The sequence below is a fragment of the Accipiter gentilis genome, chromosome 20, assembly GCF_929443795.1.
Source record: "Accipiter gentilis chromosome 20, bAccGen1.1, whole genome shotgun sequence".
In the NCBI taxonomy this organism is placed as follows: domain Eukaryota; kingdom Metazoa; phylum Chordata; class Aves; order Accipitriformes; family Accipitridae; genus Astur; species Astur gentilis.
In genome coordinates, this window is record NC_064899.1 from 6,181,975 (window position 1) to 6,202,397 (window position 20,423).

The 20,423-nt window shown below is 41.6% G+C and overlaps 1 protein-coding gene across 5 annotated transcripts in view; it reads right to left on the bottom strand.

The window, feature by feature from the left end:
* The window catches only part of CDH18 (cadherin 18), a 512,714-nt gene that overhangs the window by 234,613 nt on the left and 257,678 nt on the right, over nt 1-20,423 (bottom strand). Inside the window, exon 1 of one of the 5 annotated variants that reach the window (XM_049823985.1) lies at nt 8,178-8,236. The exons of the other annotated variants lie outside the window; for them this stretch is intronic. The gene's annotated coding sequence lies outside the window, so the exon portion shown is untranslated. Of the gene's footprint in view, nt 1-8,177; nt 8,237-20,423 lie in introns of those variants that run through there. 5 annotated transcript variants of the gene reach the window in all.

Genomic DNA, 20,423 nt, shown 5'->3' on the forward strand with positions numbered 1-20,423 from the left:
GATCCATGGTACTCCACCGGCACTGGCGACCTGCTCCTTATCTATTGCCCGTAACGTGCCTGTTAAACACCTGGGAAGTCGCTGCTGCGTAAAGGTACTTCTGGCAGCAGGTCACGTCATCTGCCCCAGGAATAGTGTCCTGGTTTTGCCTGGGATAGAGTTCATTTTCTTCCTAGTAGCTGGTATAGTGCTATGTCTTGGATTCAGTATGAGAAGAATGTTGATAACACACTGATGCTTTCAGTTGTTGCTCAGTAGTGTTTATCCTAAGTCAAAGGATTTTTCAGCTTCTCCTGCCCAGCCAGCGAGAAGGCTGGAGGGGCACAAGGAGTTGGGAGGGGACACAGCCAGGGCAGCTGACCCCAACTGGCCAAAGGGCTATTCCAGACCATGGGATGTCATGCCCAGTATATAAACTGGGGGAGTTGGCCAGGGGACTTCATGGCCTGGGGATTGGCTGGACACTGGTCAGCAGGTGGTGAGCAATTGTGTTGTGCATCACTTGGTTTGTATATTCTATTATTATAATATTATTATTATTATTGTTGTTGCTGTTATTATTATTTTCCCTTCCTTTTCTGTCCTATTAAACTGCCTTTGTCTCAACCCACGAGTTTTACTTCATTTTTTTAATTCTCTCCCCCATCCCTCTGGGTGGGTGGGGAGTGAGCGAGCTGCCGCGTGGAGCTTAGTTGCCGGCTGGGGTTAAACCACGGCAAACAGTAACCACCTTCCCACCACACTGCTTGCTGGGGCAACTCTGGGGCACCCACCATGTTAATGCACTGTGACCCTCATGCCTAGGATAGCTGTCCTGAGAATATACAGAAAAACAAATAAATCCAGTTTATTTAGGAAACACTAGACCTCGTATGAATCAATTGTACCATGAATACTTTGCAGTCTTTACCTGACACTGAAAGCAGCTCAACCAGCCAGAAATGTTGAGTGCCACTTGAAAACATATGTTTGCTTGCAGATTGTCTTACCACTTTCCAAAACCACTTAGAAGGGTTTCTAATACAAAGCTATGTTGGATTTCAAAGCGCTAGTTGTGCATTCATGGAAAATGAATGAGTATAAGAACAAACATTACATTTCTTCAGCAGTTTTTTAAAAGAAGTCTTAGATGGTTCACAATTAAAAAAAAAAAACAAAACAAAAAAACAACGAAAAAACCCCACCAACTTAACATACAATGCTAAATGAACTGATTATTTTATACCTTCTGCCATGCAAATACAAAAATATTTAAGATGTCTCTAGGCTGAATAGGCAAGATAATAACTCTCAGCTCAAATTCCCTAATATGAATGCAAGAATTTGTGCTTTAATGAATGGCAAATACATAACAAATTTTCTTCATCAGCAAAGTGTGTGGAAATTGCATGTAATAAATGATGTGTAGCTTTTTTTTGTGACTCCAGTAAGAAGGCTTATTATTTATGAGAAAGAACAAAATGTAAAACATAAAAGAAAGTGATTGAGGACTGTAATCCAGACATAAATTAGTTTCCTTTTTATTTTTAAATATTGGCAGTTCCCATGGGCAGTTAATAGCTGCCATGCTAGAGTGCTGCTCATATGCCCTAGTTTTATTCCACCTCTCCTGAAAGCCAAGATTTTACGCTTAGAAGAGTCAGCAGTTCCCAGGTGCTAATACAATATATCAGTGTTAAAAATACCTTCCTACAGTCAAATGAAATCCTTCTCACTATTGAACAAACTAAAGGAGCTACCTCCCTTTTAGCAGCTACTTCTTCCTTCAAATATGCACAAGCACATGCCTATACACTCCAACACTCCCAAAATTAATAGAAACACTTTTCCTGTCCTGCTGTTATCATTTAATATGTATAATATGACTGAAATAACCAGGGACCTGCTAAAGTCCTGTGTACAGCCCCCATCAGTTAATATTTATAATAGGGAAACAATAACTGGACATGATTTGGGGTTTAGGAACTAACCACTAGACAATGGGGCTTTATGTTTATGTCAGAAAAGGTAATGGATTGTGGTCTGGAAAATAAACCTTGAAGAACCGCTTGGAACTGCCAAGATTAAGGAAGATGTAGGTAAAAGGTAATTCCTACCCAGGAAGATTGCGACCACCAACTCAAATGATGCCACCTACTCAAAAGAAGACAACGAAGGAAGGAGATAGAGTCTGTGCACTGATTTACACGAGGGGCAAAGAAGAAAGAACCAATCTAAGGAAAATAACAATGAATATGTATTAGTTAAGTGTGTAAATGTGAGCATTTTTGAGACAAGGGCGTGCTGTCTTGAGACAGGCACCCATTCATGCGCATCAGTGAAATTAATTTGAAAATACTTCTACTCTGTGTGGTACTGCCTTGCACACTGGGTAAATGAATCCTGTTTGTGGGACAACACTGCCACCATTGCTAAACTGTTAAAATTTTTACTAGTTATAGGAAGGTTGTCTAATGAAGGAGCACTTGTACTTTACAAATAGTACTGAATTCACTGGGGCAGGGTCTCAAACCTGGTTCTGAATATCTCAGATGCTTGCCCTACTACTATGGAGATGGTCTCTATGTTGCTGGGGGTTTTTTAATTACTTATTCTATCCATTTGAGTACCATCAACAGCAGAACACGACAGAAAGTTTGACTGAATCCTAGCTAGAAATCCAAGCCTGAGAAATTTCACCCCCTGCCCCAATTTCAAGCGTCAGCTTAAGCCTCATTCCAACAACTGCCCTATACAGAAACGGTGTTTACAAGGAAAAGACAGAACATAAATATTTCCTCTGGGCAAGGCATAATTACTGATAATGAAAAGCACTTCATAGTCTCTTGGACCAAAAGATTTTCATTCACAGCTCTCCCACCACCCAATAAGAGTGTGAATTAAACAGAATTCAAATCCAAATGTATAACTTTGTTATTAAATATATTACTCATTTGGTTAAGTAGTGTAATCATAGAATATTATTCAAAATAAATCATTTAATATAATTATGGAAATGCACATGCCCATCTGTGAAAACAGGCAGGCTTGGGTCAAAGAATACTTCATTGTACCACCACATGATGCGTTCAATAACTTTTACATGCTTTTAACAGTACCAAGGATTGTTCTTTTTTTTAAAAAGCCCATTTCCATTTCTTTGTACCTTCCCAAAGAGTATGTATGTGCATGTGTAACCATATATGCATCCCTAACTGCGGCTATTAGGGCTTAATGGCAACTAATTATGAAACAACACAGGGCATGATGGAGACACTGGACCAGGCTGCCCAGAGAAGCTGTGGATGCCCCACCATTGGAAGTGTTCAAGGTCAGACTGGATGAAGCTTTGAGCAACCTGACCTGGTGAAAGACATCCCTGCTCATGGCAGCGGGGTTGGAACTGGATGATCTTTAAAGGTCCTTTCCAACCCAAACCATTCTGTGACTCTATGACACACCTGCAAATACCAAAACAGAGAGTCAACCGAACACAGAGTTGGTTGTTTTCAATAGGAATGCTGCACAGGGAGAAGACATGATGGGCAGTATTTAGACCACCTGCATTTAGGCATGTACTTCAGTTCAAGCTACCTATGTCACCAGCAGGGAGAGGCAGGTTTCTCCACCAAACAGTTCAAAACTATTCGAGTGCAAGACCCCACCACAGCGCATGAAAAACCTGAAGCTGGCTGATTTGCGATGCCCAGTCCACCGCCCCCCCAGGTGGACTGGCTGAGGACACAGCAGTCCTCAGTTCCACCTCCAGCAAACTGTCCTACGGAAAAGCGTGCCCATCCTACCGCCTCGCTCCTTCCATCTACTAAGTCAAGGTGATGTGACTGATCCCTCTTGTAAAGGACTTCCAGGGTTCAATATTACAGACTATGCAGTACAACACAGACCAAAAAATCTCAAAGGTCGCTACAATCCTATGGTAGAAATGCAGCCAGTACCTGAGCTAGCTTGGGTATTTTTATATGACACTTCACAAACTCCCTTTAAAATTTGTCCATTTAAGCACTGGACAAATTGAAAGCTAAGTAAGGTGGAGCGAGGATGGAAAAATATGTCTGCGATCTAAATATATCCCCCCTTGCAAGAATATTTGCTTAAAAGAATCAAATAGTTTCATGAAGAGTGGGGAGCCAAGTTTGTAATTGTAAAATAACTCTCTGCCTTTTCTATGATAACAAACCCAGCCTTAACTCTGTTCAGGTTTGAAATAATTCCACAGAAATAAAAATGGCAATTACCATCATGCAAAATCACGATTCTTACAGGCCTCAGGCATCTGTTCAATATATTTTCAGTATACAAGAACTGCAGATGTGCAAACGCCACCAAGTTGCTTATCAGTTACTTATAGAGCTACATGACTATGTTATTCTGGTTGTGCTCAATGCACAAAAACATTATTTAAAAACAACCAACCCCCAAACAACAACTCTCCCCCACCCCCCAAAAAAACCCAACAACAAAAAAAAAAACCAACACCAAAACAACCAAATAGGAGGTGAGGCTTATGCATGAGACTTGGGGGATTTGAAGGGGGTCTAGTAACTGTAGCAAGTGTAAAGTTACCTCACTCCCTTCAAATCCCCAACTGGTTTCATTTAAATTCCTGTTGGTTCTCCACCTGGATATTAACACCAGCACAAAAAGTAATGGTACATTATTTAAAGCATCTCAGTATCAGTAGTTTGTCTGATAAAGCCTGTTTTGGAGGAAAAAAAAATATCTCATTCTGCCAGTCTTCTTTCTCCCTTATGGGAGACATGATTATTTTGGCTCCCAATTCAGGAGCTTCTTAAAAATTCTACTTCAGTTCTTGGATTGAATTTTCAAATTCCATGCAGCTTCGTTTGCTGGAAATGGATAGCCAAATTGTGTTTGTAATCAAAACTGATTTACAGAGTAATGGAGACGCTAACACTTCAGTACTAGGCTCTGCAATATTTCTTTAAAACAACATTGTACAATATTCGTTCTGTAATTATTGTGCAATGTTCGTGTCATACATGAAGTTACAGAGTGCTTCAGGGACTTGTCTAAGATTGCCCATCAAGTAACTGGTGAAATTAAAGCACTTCACCCTGATTTATCACTGGACTACACTCTCTTGAAACTAGAACACTGTTGACCAAGGAAAAAAAGTTTCCTACTATAATTAATGCTAGTGAGGTTTACATGCTAGATTATATAAACCTTTGTAGGCAATTTGGGGGTTTTCATATTATTTCCGCTTATGACCTTCGTATATGCATCTCCTTCCTCTAGGAGAAGATGAATAGAATCTATTCTATGAATAGAATCACTTTATATTGATTTTTTTTTTTTTTTTGCTATGTATTTCCTCCCCTTCCTGTCATGTCAGTTGCCACCTTTGTTTTGCATTGCCTACAAGCAAACTGCCCCAAAGTGTCCTGCTGGCTGATTTAGCTTAGGCCCCTTTGCAGGACAGGTCTGCCAGAGCTAACTAGCTGTTAACTGTCCAAGCCGGAGCTCCTGTTCATCTGCATGGAACAGATGACTCACTGGTATTTAGCTGGTTTGATTCAATCTGATAACACTGATAAGTTTCAGCACTACTTGTACTAACAGAAACCAGAGCAGGAGCTTCCAGACCTAGAACAGGATTTTTCATACCCTTCAAATTTCATTTATCAGCCCGAGATATAGGTTGAAGACTTCTATATAACCATATTGCGAACTAACAACTCAATTACTCACATTTTAAATGTGTTTATTTCTAGCTGTTGATAAATATCCAGTCCTTATTAAAACCAGTGATTAAACTTAAACTGAGTTCAGAGACGATTTTTTTTTGTTTAATTTTTTTTTAATCACTTTTAAATACAGATTGTTCCCCGAAGGGTATTACATAAATGTTACGCACCACAGGAATGTCAGTACTAGCACAATAACAACTGTACCTCTCTGGCACGCACACAGACACTCACACGCTTATTTTGGATGTTGAAGACATTTATCCCCAGTTGTTTTATAACATTGCATATGTTCACCGGAACTATTACCACGAGCCAGCACAGCATGCACCAATAAAGTGGTTGAGTTAGAGTCTCTGCATTGCAGGACAAAAACACTAGACAACAATAATTTTAACGTAGGTAGTAAAGAACGCTGCTCTCAAATTAAACTACCTGAGGAATTAAACAGGTCAAAGTACAACAACTTCAACTGGCATTTTGTCCTAATAGCGGGGTCAGCACTCCTACCCTGGTGAAGCCTTATAGGATCCTCAGCACCTACAAGTGGAAGGAATTTAGTTTTGAATCTCATCTGTAAATGGTTCAGTCAGCAACACAGTGCCCCCTAAGCCACGCTTGTGCACTGGATCTGCTCCCATTTAAAGGCAAGTGCTGTCTGACACACTATTTCTCCTGTCATTTTTTAGAGGGAGAAGGTAACAGAGAATGGGGTGGTTTGGGGTTTTTTTTTTCAGTTTGCTTGTCTGTTTTCCTAAGTAGAAATAAAACAAAGTTATATATTGGTGTCCTTAAGTAGGATGACTAGTAATTTTAACTAACTACAAAACTATTACATTGTTTCCAGAGGTTCACATTAAACCAAACCAAACCAAAACAAAACGAGCCACACCTTAATTTGCATTAGGTAACTATAACATACCATGTCTTCTTCAGAAAAGTCTGAAATGAAATATTCTGCCAAAGGCAGTGGGGTAGGTTAGGGAAGCCTTTGGGTTATTTCTCTGTATGAGTCTTCTTACCTTTACAGTTAGGCAAAATGCCAAACATATGCCAAACTTTTAAATTCATTTAATATTTCCCCTGAAGACAAACATTTACTATCATCCAGGAGAAGGACAGTTATTGCAGAAGGAAGGCTTCAGTGTTTTCACACAACTGTATATGATTGACTGCAGCACAGAAGTAAAGCCTTGGAAATGAGGAGCTATGCTTAGTGGCTCGGAATAAAAAATAAAATCTTTACCTTGAATAGAGGCAGTAATTTTATCACCTATGCTAACTGAAATCATAATTTTACCTGTGTTTTCCTTCGTATTTCTTTTGATCGCTAAAAACTAATGGGGCATCGATGCTCGTGAAATTGGATTTATCCCAAACCCTAATCTGAATGATGAACTGTATTAAAATACAAGAAACGTTCACGCTGCTTTACAGAGACTCACTGAGATAAATACACACAGGGTTGTACATTTGCCACGTTTCACTGGCTTCCATACCCTGTCCTCCTTGTATCTCGTCACTCGTGTACACAAACCAGACCCTCTCCTTCGCAGGCACACACAGACGCACGCACACAGAGGGGGGCTCCGGACTACCTTGTTTTCAAAGGTGCACCTCAGTGAAGTCATCCTGAGGAACTCCTTGCTTGCAAAACCACTCAGTTCCAGACCACTGGCAGGGCAATTGGTGAGAATGTGGTGTGAACTAAAGGCAGGCTGTAGTTTCTGTTCATTAAGAAGGATTCCATGGGGGTGGGCTTGGAAGAAATGAAGAGAGGATTCATTTCTGGCTGTCCATTATTTACAGTGCCCTTTATACAAAGTAAAGTTGGGTCACTGCTTGAGCCTTGATGAGCAGCTAAAGGTAAAGCTGAAAGAGGTTGGTTTTGTTCCTTGGTTTGGGGGTTTTTTCCCCCTGCGATTTCAATCCTCAGTTATCACATAATATTACAGACACGGGGGGCGGGGAACCCGAAACCCGCAACTGAAACTGCTACTCGAATATCAGGCTTTCTGTTCTCCCCATACAGTTTCACACGGCGTGCTTTTTTTTTGCCTAGAGACGCTCACGTATGCGAGTTGAGCTAAAGAATCTGCCTGCCGTCGCCACTAAAACCGCATCTGCCCGTTATTCCCGCAAGTTAAGCAGCAAGAACTGTAGAATTCCGAGCACGGTCGCGCACAGACACACACGCCCGCAGCCCGCCGCTACCTTGCTACGCCTGTATCCTGCGGGTCCCCTTGGAATCGCCTCGGCTAAGCAAAGGCGACCCTGCAGCACCGCAAGGGTAAGGCTCGCCGACCGGCGGCAACTTTGAGCCGGCCGGGTTACGGGTGGTGGCCCCGCTGCCATAGGGTTGGCGCACGAACCGTTCCGCCCTGCTCGCAAGGCTGTGGCAGCGGCCCCGCTGCCCACAAACATCCCTGTCGCCCCGCACCGAAGTGTCGGTTCCGTTTAAAGCCTTACCTTGGCTGACTTGCCCTAACTGGTGACAAGGCACTTTAATTTATAAGAAGCGAACGGGGACTTTTCGCAGGGCCCGGCGGCACCGCTGCTCGCCCGTCCTCAGAGAGGCACCGGCCCCGGCTCCGCGTCCCTCGGAGCCCCCGGCCCCGGGAGCCCCCGGCCCCGCTCCTGCAGCGCCGGCAGCCCGGGCGATTGGCTGCGCCGCCGCCCGCCCCCGCTCCGCTCCCTCCTCCTCCTCCTCCCCTCGCTTCCCCCCTTCTCCGGCACTTCGGGGCCGCACGCAGCCTCCCGCCAGCAAATGGCAGACCCCGGCCGGCGCCGGCGCTCGGAAGGCGGCGGCGATTCCTCCCTCCGTTCCCGTTCCCGTTCCCGTCCCCCCCTCCCCCTCCCGGGAGAACGGGCGCCGGCACCTCTGCGTCCGCCGAACCGCCCCGCTTCGCGCTAGAGCTGCTGAAGGAGGACGGCTCCGGCTCGGCGACAGCAAACCCCCGAATTCGGGGCCGGGAAGGCGAGGGGGGGGGGGGGGAGCGAGAGGGCTGGGCTGGGGGCGAGGGGAAAGCGGGCTGGACGGCTCCGGGGCGGCGAATCGTCGCGTCTCCGTGCAGAGGCGTCGCAGCCCGCTAAGCCTTCCAGGGCCGGCTCCTTCGGCGGCCAGCCGCGGCACGGTCCGGCGGTGGCCGCCACATTCGGCCCCAACGCTGCCCCGTAACGCCGCCTTCCGAGCCTGCTGGGGCAGCGGAGCTTTCGCGTTGGCCAGCCGGCCCCTTCCAGAGCAGCCCCGCTCCCGGAAAGCCTCCCCGCCCTTCGACGCCCCCGTATTCGTGTTACTAACGCCATAAACTGTAAGTTGGGGGCTCATTTACGTCCTTGCGGGCTGGTCTGCATCAAGGCGGGCCGGCTGATGCAAAAGTCGTTCCGAAATCCGGACCTCGTATCACAGCTTTACTCCAAACACACCTTACGTGGAATTAAGATTAACGGCATCCTCCTCATTCAGGGTTTCGGTAACGGAGCAAACGTGTCAGACTCTGCTTATCCAACCTGCTAAGGCAGCGTATTAAAAATGTAATTAACATCGAAGTGAAAGCCCTGGCACGTACCCCACTGGCACAGAGGAACCTCGCTTCTAGCCAGCAGGACGCGCGCTCCGGAGCGAGCCGTGGAACCGCAGCCCGCTCCGGTCCCAAAGCCCCGGCAGGGAACGACAGGACAGAACAAGAGAACGCTACCGGTTACTGGTATTACGGGTCAGAAGCGGCATCCCAAGTATACATGGTAGGCGCCCCATCCCCAAAGGATCTAGACTGGAAAAGGAAAGCCGGAAAGAGTAATTCTAGGATTTAACATAACCGTAAGGGAAGCTGTTGCACCAGATTAGATGGGAAGAACACCACTGCTCGCTAAGATCACTTAAAGTCAGGATAAAAGCCAGTGCTGGATTTTGAGAACTTTTCAAACAAAATCACTCTGAGCTGCTCTGCGCTATGCGGTAGAAACAATCTTGCAAGCAGGGTAGGGAACTGAAGGCAAGAGGCGGCTAGGTGTTGGAATTTGGGAGATGTAAGCTCTTGGAGGGAATGAAATAGAAGCTGTTTCCATTTGCTATTTATATGTCCTCTGGCTTGCAACTGCAGCACACATGAATCAATACAGAGTCTTCAGAATGTTCTCTCTCGTGGAACTTCGCTTAGGTTTTGCGTAGCTCCGGCTCCGGATCTCGTGATCTGGGGGAGGGGCTGCTTTTATCCAGATGTTTTCGCTATTTTACTGCACTATGGGAGAAGCAAATTTCAAATCTCCTTGTCTGGGAGGTAGTTGCATTAGTAACATGGAGGGAAAGGGGCGGGGGGGAGAAATGAACAGACCGGACCCCCACCCCTTTCATTCTCTGAAGGCCCACACAATTTCACATGAAAAAGAATTCACGCCAAGCCACCCTCCAAAGATGCCCTCCTCGCTGCTTGAAGTGAAAGAGGCAAAACATAGGGGTTACCTTTCAGCCTACCAACCATTTGATGAAATGCTGCTTAGGTGTAACAACCCAAGGATAGGATACAGCTGAAAACAAAACATTTTATTTTAAGGTCTTTGTTCAGCAATTTTCAGTGCATAAGGCAGAATTATGAATATTCACCAGATACTCAGAGCATAAGTCATCAATTCATTTGTTTCTGCAAATGACAAGCAGAGGGAAGTCTTGATGCTCCAGAAAAGCATGTAAAAGGTGAAAATCTAGAGAGAACTTTCTTCTTCTTTATATATCTAATAAATACATGCATATACATTCATATCTACATATTTCAGAGACTTCTCTCAGGCAGGAGCAAAGAATATCAGTTTAAAGAGGTTATAACCAGTATCGCAGACTAATTTGGTATAAAATGGTCAAAGACTTTTTTATCAATTTAAAATTATGCCATTTCAAGGAAGAAGCTGACAGTTGGAAAACATTAGCCTCAGTGAACTCTGACATTTCTTGTAAGCCTATGTTTCAAGACTAAATACTGAGATTTGGCGTTACTGATGTTAGGCCGATCCTTTCATCAGTCTGAATGTTAAAAGAATCTACATTTGGCATGGGGAAAAAAAATCCTCATGAAAAGAACCTCAAAATTAAATTCGTGTCTGGGACTACAGTGGTATTGGCAGAGGAATTCCAGGGGAATTTGGGTATAACCCGTGAAGTCATCGTGTGCATACGGTTTACCTCGGGAGTCCAGCAGACTTACACAATTCCAGCAGTATAACAAGTTGCAGAACTTTGCAGATTGCATTCAGAAAGCTCCCTTCCTAGACTTGAGAGCTTGTGACAATAATTACAGGGGGTGGAAAAAAGAAGGGGCTTTTTTCTAACTTGTGGACTTGTTACATGTTTAAGAGCACTACTGAAAAGGAGATGGACTAGTTATGAAGAAGCATATATAGCTGTACCAAAAAGTAACCAAGTATCTACAGATTTAAAAAAGAAAAGTTTTTCTTTTGCTGCTGTTGAATTTCTCTTTGTTAGATAACAGCTCCAGTTAATCCTTTAGAGAATATGCCTGCAAAACCAGTCTCTCTTTGTTGGTGCTTAATATGCTAAACATGTATTGATCATCTTGCAGGTGACTGCTAGAGAACTGATCATTCAGCTAACATTCAACAAGTTGTTAGAAGACTAAGTGGTTCATTAATACATAAAGTAATGAAAAATCCAGGTCACTTAGAGATTACAAATTTCCTGTACTCTAGATACATTAGGAATGGCTATGTTTGTATTGGGATAAGGATGTTGCCAAGTTCAGTCCAACTCTTCCTTGTTCTTACGCACGTGCACTCTAATAGCTGCAGTCAAAGAAAAGGAGCAAAGTCGCTGCCAAGAACCTCTGCTCACGCACTGAGAACAATTGTACTGGGATTTTTCATGTTGTTGTTCAAAAGCACCAGGGAATATCCCAGGTACCCCCACCCCCAGCAGCAACTTTCCGGTCTTACAAACAGATTACAAACCACTTCCCTTTTTCCTAGAGTGAAAGGATAAAAAAAATGTATTCTCCCATTGCATGCTACCAATTTCACAATGGATGAAGAGGAATAACACCACCTCTGAAAACAAGTAGCAGTTAACACTAGCTATGTAACTGCTTGTGTTTTCTCTTTTTTTTTTTTTTTTACCAGATTAAATCATTACTTTTGTTCTCAGCTGCAGTGCATAAGAACCAGTCCCAGCAATATGCCTGAGAACAATGACACTCCCTCCAATTGTTATTTGTCTTCTTATTTGATAAACAATTTTATTGACACAGAGTTATTAATAAATATTCTTACAACTACTAATATATGCAGAAATGAATTTTCTTAGAAGTTGGTATGTGATCTAGTAATGACAGTCCTTTAGAAACTATAATCCAAAAATATTTCAATAAATGCAATTAACAATTGATCCTAAAGAGTTTAAAAGTAAAATATGTCAAGTAGGGTATAAAAATAATGTATATCATTTGATGAGGCATCGCAATAGGACATAATTGACTCTCGATATCACTGCTATTTCTAGATAGAAGATGAACTAAAAGAAATAGACCATAAAAATGCAAAACTAATTTTGAAATCAGACGCATTCAAAATATTGTTGCTTCTCTATCTTTAGATTTCTTAGAGAAGATCATACTGAAATTGATCACGGCAGTCAAAATTTTCATTTTTAGCCGAACAACATTTTCTGATACAAAATGGTGGGACAGAAATGTTTAACTCTGTCTAGTAGATGAACACACAACTGAGCCATCTTCACGTTGCTGATGAAGACCCTCTGCAGGGCTCCCAGATCATGCCTACCGCATATTGTATTTTTTTTTTTTTTTTTTTTTTTTTTTTTTAATTTGGTAATGTGCACAAATATTCAGAGCGAATAGGATTAAGGTAATTCATTTTGCATATGGTCTCTCTGAATATTCTTTAAGCCTCTAAAAAATTAAAATAGTCGATTAGAAAAAATAAATTTTTAATACAGGTTAGCAAATTCTACACAATACTAACCGCAGAGGGAATGGCAATGCTGCTGGTACTGCCTTGGCTCCTTCTACACTAAGCATCACTGGAGTATTTTCTAATAAAACAACAACAGCTGTTCCTAGATATATGATGCCAGTAACAGTTGCCAGTCACAGAAAACTTGTGATAATACAGTCATTTGCCTTTAGTATTGCATGAAATGACAGGTAAAACATACTGACAGGACTTGGAGAAAACAACATAATACCTGGCATTTTGCTACCTGTTACCATAAAACTCTGAGCTAATTAGTCCCTCTCCAAATGCAGAAAAGCACAGAAAATATTTAAAGGGCAACAAAAGAATAGTGTGGTGTTTCACTCTCTCAGTCTGCATCACAACACCAAGGGAAAGACAAGAAAGACGACTCAGCTAAAGGCAATGAAGTGATTGACTCAGACATCAGTAGATCTTTCAGCCCATCCTGTGGAATTTCACATTAGCATATATAATAGACACCATTCAATCAAGAAACTTGCTTAATTGAGATGTTTCCTAGGAAACCAATATAACCTTGGTACTGTATAGAATGCAGTGACCACTCTAAAATGGGATGCTTCCTGGTAACTATATAAAGTTTACGTGCAATAGGCGTCATTTTTGTAAGTTTAAACCTCAAACGGAAACTATCCTGATGTTTCTGAACCTAATATAGGCAAAAATAATCTTTTTTGCATTCACAGGCTGATATTAAATCCTCACAGGTCAAGGTTCTCTCTGGATTGTTGCAAATGGTTATTCAGATACTCTATTTTTAGATAATATATCAGATGATTACAAAGACGTCTGATTTCAAATTATGAACATTGTATTTGGTGGCATTTGATGGCTGTTATGGCTGGTAATGAGATACAGCCTTCTTCCCCGCTGTAACAGGAGCTTTAATAAATTTCTGCTTAGAGGTAGGTAAATACTAACAGGCAAAAAGCTCCTGGGACATTCTAAAGACAGATTTTCATAATATCATCCTAAAGGACATTATTTCTGGGGCATATTATGTACTTTTTATCTTTACTAAGATAAATTGCTTCTTTTAGACTCAGCATTCAGTAGGCTAACAGCAGATCAAAAAAGAGAACACTGAAATGTTACAAGATGATGATGAGATTTCTGTTGAAGCGAGAGTATCCTTTCCACTGAAACCATAATGCTGAAACATGCTGAAGCTACGTGAAGGAAAGATTGGGTAATTTTTGATTTAGAATCTTCACTGGAACTTAGGAGTCCTCCACGCCTCCCCTGTACTATATCTGCATGTCGTACAGGCTATTCTTTTTTCCCACTTCTTCCCAATACGAGGATGAACCCAGATCCTGTTTGCTCCTTGCAAGAATGTACAGGATCCACATCATCTTTAATAATATGTGCTCGTCGCTTCATGCCGTCAGTGGGCAGCACGGAGAAGAGTCTGGCTTCCTCTTCTTTACCCCCACCCTTTCATCGGGTATTTATCCCCATTGGTAAGACCTCCCCAGAGTCTTCTCCTCCCCAGGCCAAACAGTGCCAGCTCTCTGCTTCGCCTGACACGATCTATGTTCTGATCCATTAAAGATTTACCTGCCCCTTTGCTGGACTCGCTCCAGTACACGCACGTGTGCCTTGTACTGGGGAGCCGAGAACTGGACTCAGCGCTCCAGATGAGTCTCGCCAGGGCTGAGGCAATGGATGACCTCCCTTGACCTGCTGGTGACGCTCGTCCTAATGCAGCCCAGGATGCTGTTGGCCGCCTTTGCCACAAGGGGACAAATTTGCACTCTATCTGTAGTAGTTATATTTTGTAATTATATTGAGTGGTAACATAGGACCAAAGTTGAATTTTGAAAATTACTGAACTATTTAGCAGAGCTCTTAGTTGCTGAATCACCTACGGCTTGGGGGACAACTGTATTTAGTACAGGGTTGTAGAGTCAATTAATGTCTAATCCCGGTGCTTCTATTAACTGGATTAACCTAGTTTCCGACTAGAGCAGGAAAAAGGATAAATCTGAGTAGATTTCTGAAAAGAGGAAGAAACTGAGGGGAAGTGAAACAAAGGATAAACTTCTCGGTCACTTCCAAATTCTGGAAGCTTAGATTGACAGCATTTTCACTTAGAAGTGTCAAATGAGAAAAAAAGGTTAAAGAACATATAGCGTAGTCCGCAGGGGCAGCCTTAATGCACTGTAGCCGATGGGGATTCCCCCCCGCTAGGGGCTACTGTGTAGGCACAGCATCCCTCCTTTCTGCAGCGCCAGGCCTGGTGCTAGTACGTCCCCCTCCGGTGTGCTTAGCGCAAGTGGGAAATCATAAGATTTTACTGAAGGTTTTAAAATTCCAGTGGAGATAAATCTCTGATCACCAAGGTAAAAGCCTCCCGCCTTGTACTCCTCTAGCCAGGCAATGAAACAGCTGAAGAAATGGAAATATCACTCAAGAAACAAACCGATTCTTATTCTTCTTGTTTTCACTCCTCGTTTTCACTTGAAGAAACACTCTAGTTCCACCAGCCAACTACATGCTCCCATTAAGGAAATGTCATGACTGCCATTAATTTAGATTTTTTTAAAAACAACACCTACTGGAATGCTTCTCAGGATATGCTTTTCTTCTGCCATTTACTTATTACTGCTCACTAGAATTCTTTATAATTAATACAAATGAATATCACTAGTATGATCTGTTCCATAGGCCAAATAAGCCACAAGAAATAACCTCATGCTAGACAGTGACAAACAATGAAGCAGAGACATATGTTTGTTCTGTTCCCCAAGCATAAACAGAACACACAGTTTCCCTGACTAATAAATTTACTTTCATTTTAATTAAAACAGAACATTTAGTTACATTTCCTCTGTTCTGTCAAATAATTAAATAGATAAATGGCTAGCAGGGGAAAAAATGACAACATTTTCTTTAGTGCCCGAATTGTACACATAATCGATTACTACCCATCTGTTCACTAAAGGTGTAGGAAAGACACATCATATAAAGCCTTATTCCCATAAAAAAACTGGCTAAAGTACTTCACTTTTGATCCCGTATCTCCCAAAATCAAAGTTTTTCACAAAGTAGAATCTGTCAGTTCTCTTTGGCTATAACATTACATAAACTATTGTTATTATTTTACTCTTCCGATTCTTTCTACCATTAAATCAAAACTACTGAAGAGCGGCTCCCTCCGAGGAAACGATTGCAATGGCAGCTCCACAGATTCTAACCAAGAAGGAACAATTAAATAAGAGTCATGTGCAAGACAAGACAAAAGACTCCACTCACTTTCCCTGGTAGTAAGCCTAACTACTGAGGTTTGATTAATGCATATGATCCAGGAAGATAATAGTTTTTGCTTTAAGGAATTCAAGAAATGGATAATCAGCCACTTCCCTTGGTAGTTTATTCCAATGGTTAAATGGCTCTTGTATTTGGTAATCTTCACTTACTTACAGTAGTTTTTAAGAAAATCCATTCAATCTACTGATAAAATGTCTCATTCTTCCCATCTCATTCTTTCAAACTTGTTAGAGAGATGTAGGTAAACTGGAGAAATACAAAACGGGACAGGATGCGTCCAGCAGTGGAGTGCACTGACTGCCATTGCTGGGGAAGTACCCTCTGCTGTCTATTAAACAAGCAGAGGAATTGTCCAGCAACTGAAACCCATGTCCATCTTCCAAAAAAGCAAGAAGAAAATTCACAGAATTACAAGACTGGTCAGCCTTGTAATTGAGCCTTACCTCAATCCCTACCAAATTTATAGATGAAGTAATCCTAGGAAAATATTTCCAGGCTCATGGACAGCAATTAGCTGACTTGGAATAGCAAGTATGAATTTACCAAGAGCAAATCCTGCCTGACCAACTTGTCTTCTATGATGAAATGACCAGATGTAGACCCGCAGAGCAGTGCCGGCATCTTTCCTTGATTCAGCAAGACTTTCAACAGTCTCCCACATTATCCTCATAGCCAAACTATTGACTTATGGGTTGGATGGACCACAAGGTAGCGGAAGTCTGACTGGACTGCAAGACTCTGGGAACCAAATTTCTCAAGAGTTGATATTGGTCCACATACTATTTAGCCTCTTCGTCAATAACACAAACGGTAGGACAGTATGCAAGTTGACAGATGATACCACATGGGATGGAGTGGTTAATGCACTGCAGGGGTGGGATGACATTCAGAAGAACTCCAACAAGCTGGGGCATGGCCACTGGCGCGGTTTGGATGCTGGCAGATAATCGGAGTCTGCCAGTACCAGAAAGCGAGCAGCAGAAGAGACAGAGCCGGGCTCTCCTGGGAGGTGCGCAGCAACAGGATGGGACGGTAGTCACAAGTGGCCATAAGGAAACTCCCATTAGACATGAGGAGGCAGCTTTTTCCGGGGAGCGAGGTTAAGCACTGGGACAGGTCGCTCAGAGACATACTGCAGGACGATTTTCAAAAGATTTGAAGATTTTCAAAACCCAGCTGGCCAAGGTTGTAAGCAATCCAATTCTAAGTAAGACATGCCTTGAGGAGGGCTTTCAATCTAGATTTTATTTTGAATCTGCAAAACTAAGCTAGATATCTTAAAAACAGACCAGTCCTTTCTTTTTCCTTTCCGATATTGAAAATAATAAAAATATTCTCCAAGTTAGGCACCTGCAATACCTCTGCATTCAAGAAAGTCACACAAGGAACCAGTCAGTCTCTTATTTCTCAAGTGGTAAGAAATTCTATTCTCAACTGGCTGTACTGAAGACAATGAAGTCATATTCCTGGCTCTATAGGATCAGCAATGAGAAAAGGGAAAAAATAGCAGAAACTTGCATTTATTACTAAAAGGGACAGACATAGCTATATACATGCAGAGAACAGATACACTCGAGAAGTTCTGTTTTTACAATATTCATTTTTGGTGTAGCAGAAAAATATGATCTAAACCTATAAAAATATTTAAAATTATGATTGATAAGGAAGAATTATGATTGATAAGGGAGAATTAATCATTTGATCTTTAAAGAATTTGTAAAATAGAAATATTTAAGAGCAAGTTTTTCAAAGCTAGAAGTTTATTTAGTATTTCCTTTCAGTCCTTTATAATATAGGGCTATAGATTACTGATCCTTTCTCATTCTTCTAAATGCTTCAATAAAAGTGGAAGTTCATTGCTGTAAATGAAAACTCAGTGTATAGTATGCATATATTTACGCATCTAACATTTCACTGCTTGTATTTTAACATTTGCAGTATGTGGACTGTTTTATGTTCAGATGATTCAAGTTAATACTAGTTAATATTAATTTCATTTAATATTCATTTGATTTTGACCTTACTTGCACGGTACATCGTACTACATCTAAAATTATTTTTATCAGTGGCATTTAATGGAATCAGTACATCACCATAAGCTAAATGAATAGGCAAAAATTGATCTCCAGCATTGTCCTGTTTTGTCCCAATGCAATATCAGTATTAATAAACAGACATTATTAAATTCCAACACAGACATTATTAAATTTAGGGTTTTATTTCCATGGCCAAGGCCTAAGTCCTTTAATATGTCTTTTAATTAATAATGTATTTTCTAATTTCATTGCTTGTACTGTAGTGCATTTTTTTTTTAACCCTATCCATTGTAAAAAGTTCCTAAGTATCGCCACAGTTGGAAGACAAACCACTCTTTAGCTAACGCTACAGTTACTACCATGCTTCTGCTACTTCTATGGAAATGTAAGTCCAAAGAGCCTGTTACAGAACATAGATTTTCAAACAGAGTCAGGGGACAACTCAGACTTTTCTGTCTGGAAAGAGCAGAAAAAATGTCTCGCAAATCCTCATGCTGCTAAGGAGAAGGCTCCAGAAGCAGAAACACTGCTCGAGAGCAGCTGCCTTCCAAGGCTGTCCAAACTCTTTCCCAAGCCTCGAGGGGGAAGCCGGAGGATGTGCCAGGGGCAGCACCCAGCTGCACGGCACCGACCCCGAGGGGCTCTGCGGGCCCGAGGGCAGCGGGCGACGCAGGAATCGGACAAACTGCTAGCACTGCATGCGTTACACCAGCCACCACACGCTAACCCAGGAGCAGAAGCCCACAAGCGAAAGCAGCTTGAAGACCTATAACCCATGTCAGGGGCTTAGACTTGCAACACAATCGTCTGATACGTAGAACTTTTCTTCTTTTTTTCCCCTCCTTTTTTTCCCCCTGGTTACACCTCTACCTCCTGTGGGTAGGTTTGCTCCAAGATTCGTTTCATACCATGCGCAAAAACTCCTAAGAAACCCTTGCTGGGTCAGATTTACTCAGTGAGCCCAGGAGCACAACAGGACAGGGAAACACGCAGCCCTTGGCATCTCCGAAGAGGGAGCAAGCACTGGGGGCAGCTCGGGGTGGGAAAATAACAGTGGGCAAAGCCATCTGGCTTTCAGACCAGCAGAGACCAGCTTCAGAACCAACAGATACCTTGGCTTTAAACTCCTACTATTACTGATAAGCATTCATGTAAACGGATGAATTTCAAAGTATGGCAGAAGTCTACCGTCAACTTAAAAAGCCTTAGTAGAACTTTGACAAGAGTTAGGAGAGGGAATTTGAACATTTTTTGCAAAAAATGTCTCACTTCTTTCACTATACTCTTCCCTCAAACAAAACCAGTGGTATATAATGCAATAAATTTGTAGATAAAACCAAGCACTAGTGCCTGATACAAGTAAAAGAACTATTTTATTATTAGTTACCATCATTTAAGCATTTAGAGCATCTCAAATGCAACTAAAGCATAGTAGTAACTGCATAGTAATCACACATAGGAAAATCTGCAAATGGAAAAAATACTGAATAGTTTTTAAAAAATGTATTTGTTTTTCAAAAAAAATTCATAGTAATACCTGAAAAACAGATTTCCTTCTTAGTTATACTCAAGACAAATGTTAGGTTTATTCTGTAATGGAAAGCAAGCCAATCATCTGTATACTGCAATTGGTTCTGGTTTTGAATTTGTAATCTCCTTATCTATCTTCTATCTTTAGTGTCATATTGTTATAATGTCTTGTATGTTACATGGCTTATCAAAACAGTAACCCATGTCTTCATTGCTCATACTATCCTCTAAGTTAACTAAAAACTTTATAGAACAGACCAAACTATGAAAAAAATGGGTGAGAAATGATGTTTATTGATGCATAATATGCCAAAATTTAGGACTATTAAACTGCTAACTCACATCAGTGTACTGTTATTAAAAATTGTTGATTGACTTGTAAAATGGACGATATTTCATGATGCCAGCGAAATATCAATAAATAAGTGGCAGTTGTGGTTATTTTTAGAGACTGAAATCTCATTAATGCCTCAGACATACCACCATTTTTTGTGCACACTGAAGTGGCATCCCATGTGGCTCTTGGGTAAACCTGAAACATTTCTTGAAAGAAATTTCTGGTTTACCTTAAAATAAAGAAAATGTCTTTATGACATGTTGCAGGTGTCAATACATTTTAAGCACTAGGCTGTCTTTTCAGCTAGCACATTTTTTGTGAAGAGTAACGTGTTGAACTAATGTTTTGAGTGAGAGGCTCTAGAGACAGAACGATCAAAATGCTCTTAATTGACAATGTTTAAAAGAACAAAAACATACCAAAATGATTACAAGGATTACACTCCTGGCTTGCCTGATAAGTTGGATATAACTGTCAATATAGCAGTTGAAAAATAAAGTTTAGTCAGTGTCAAAGACATCATCCTGAAAATTTAAGACA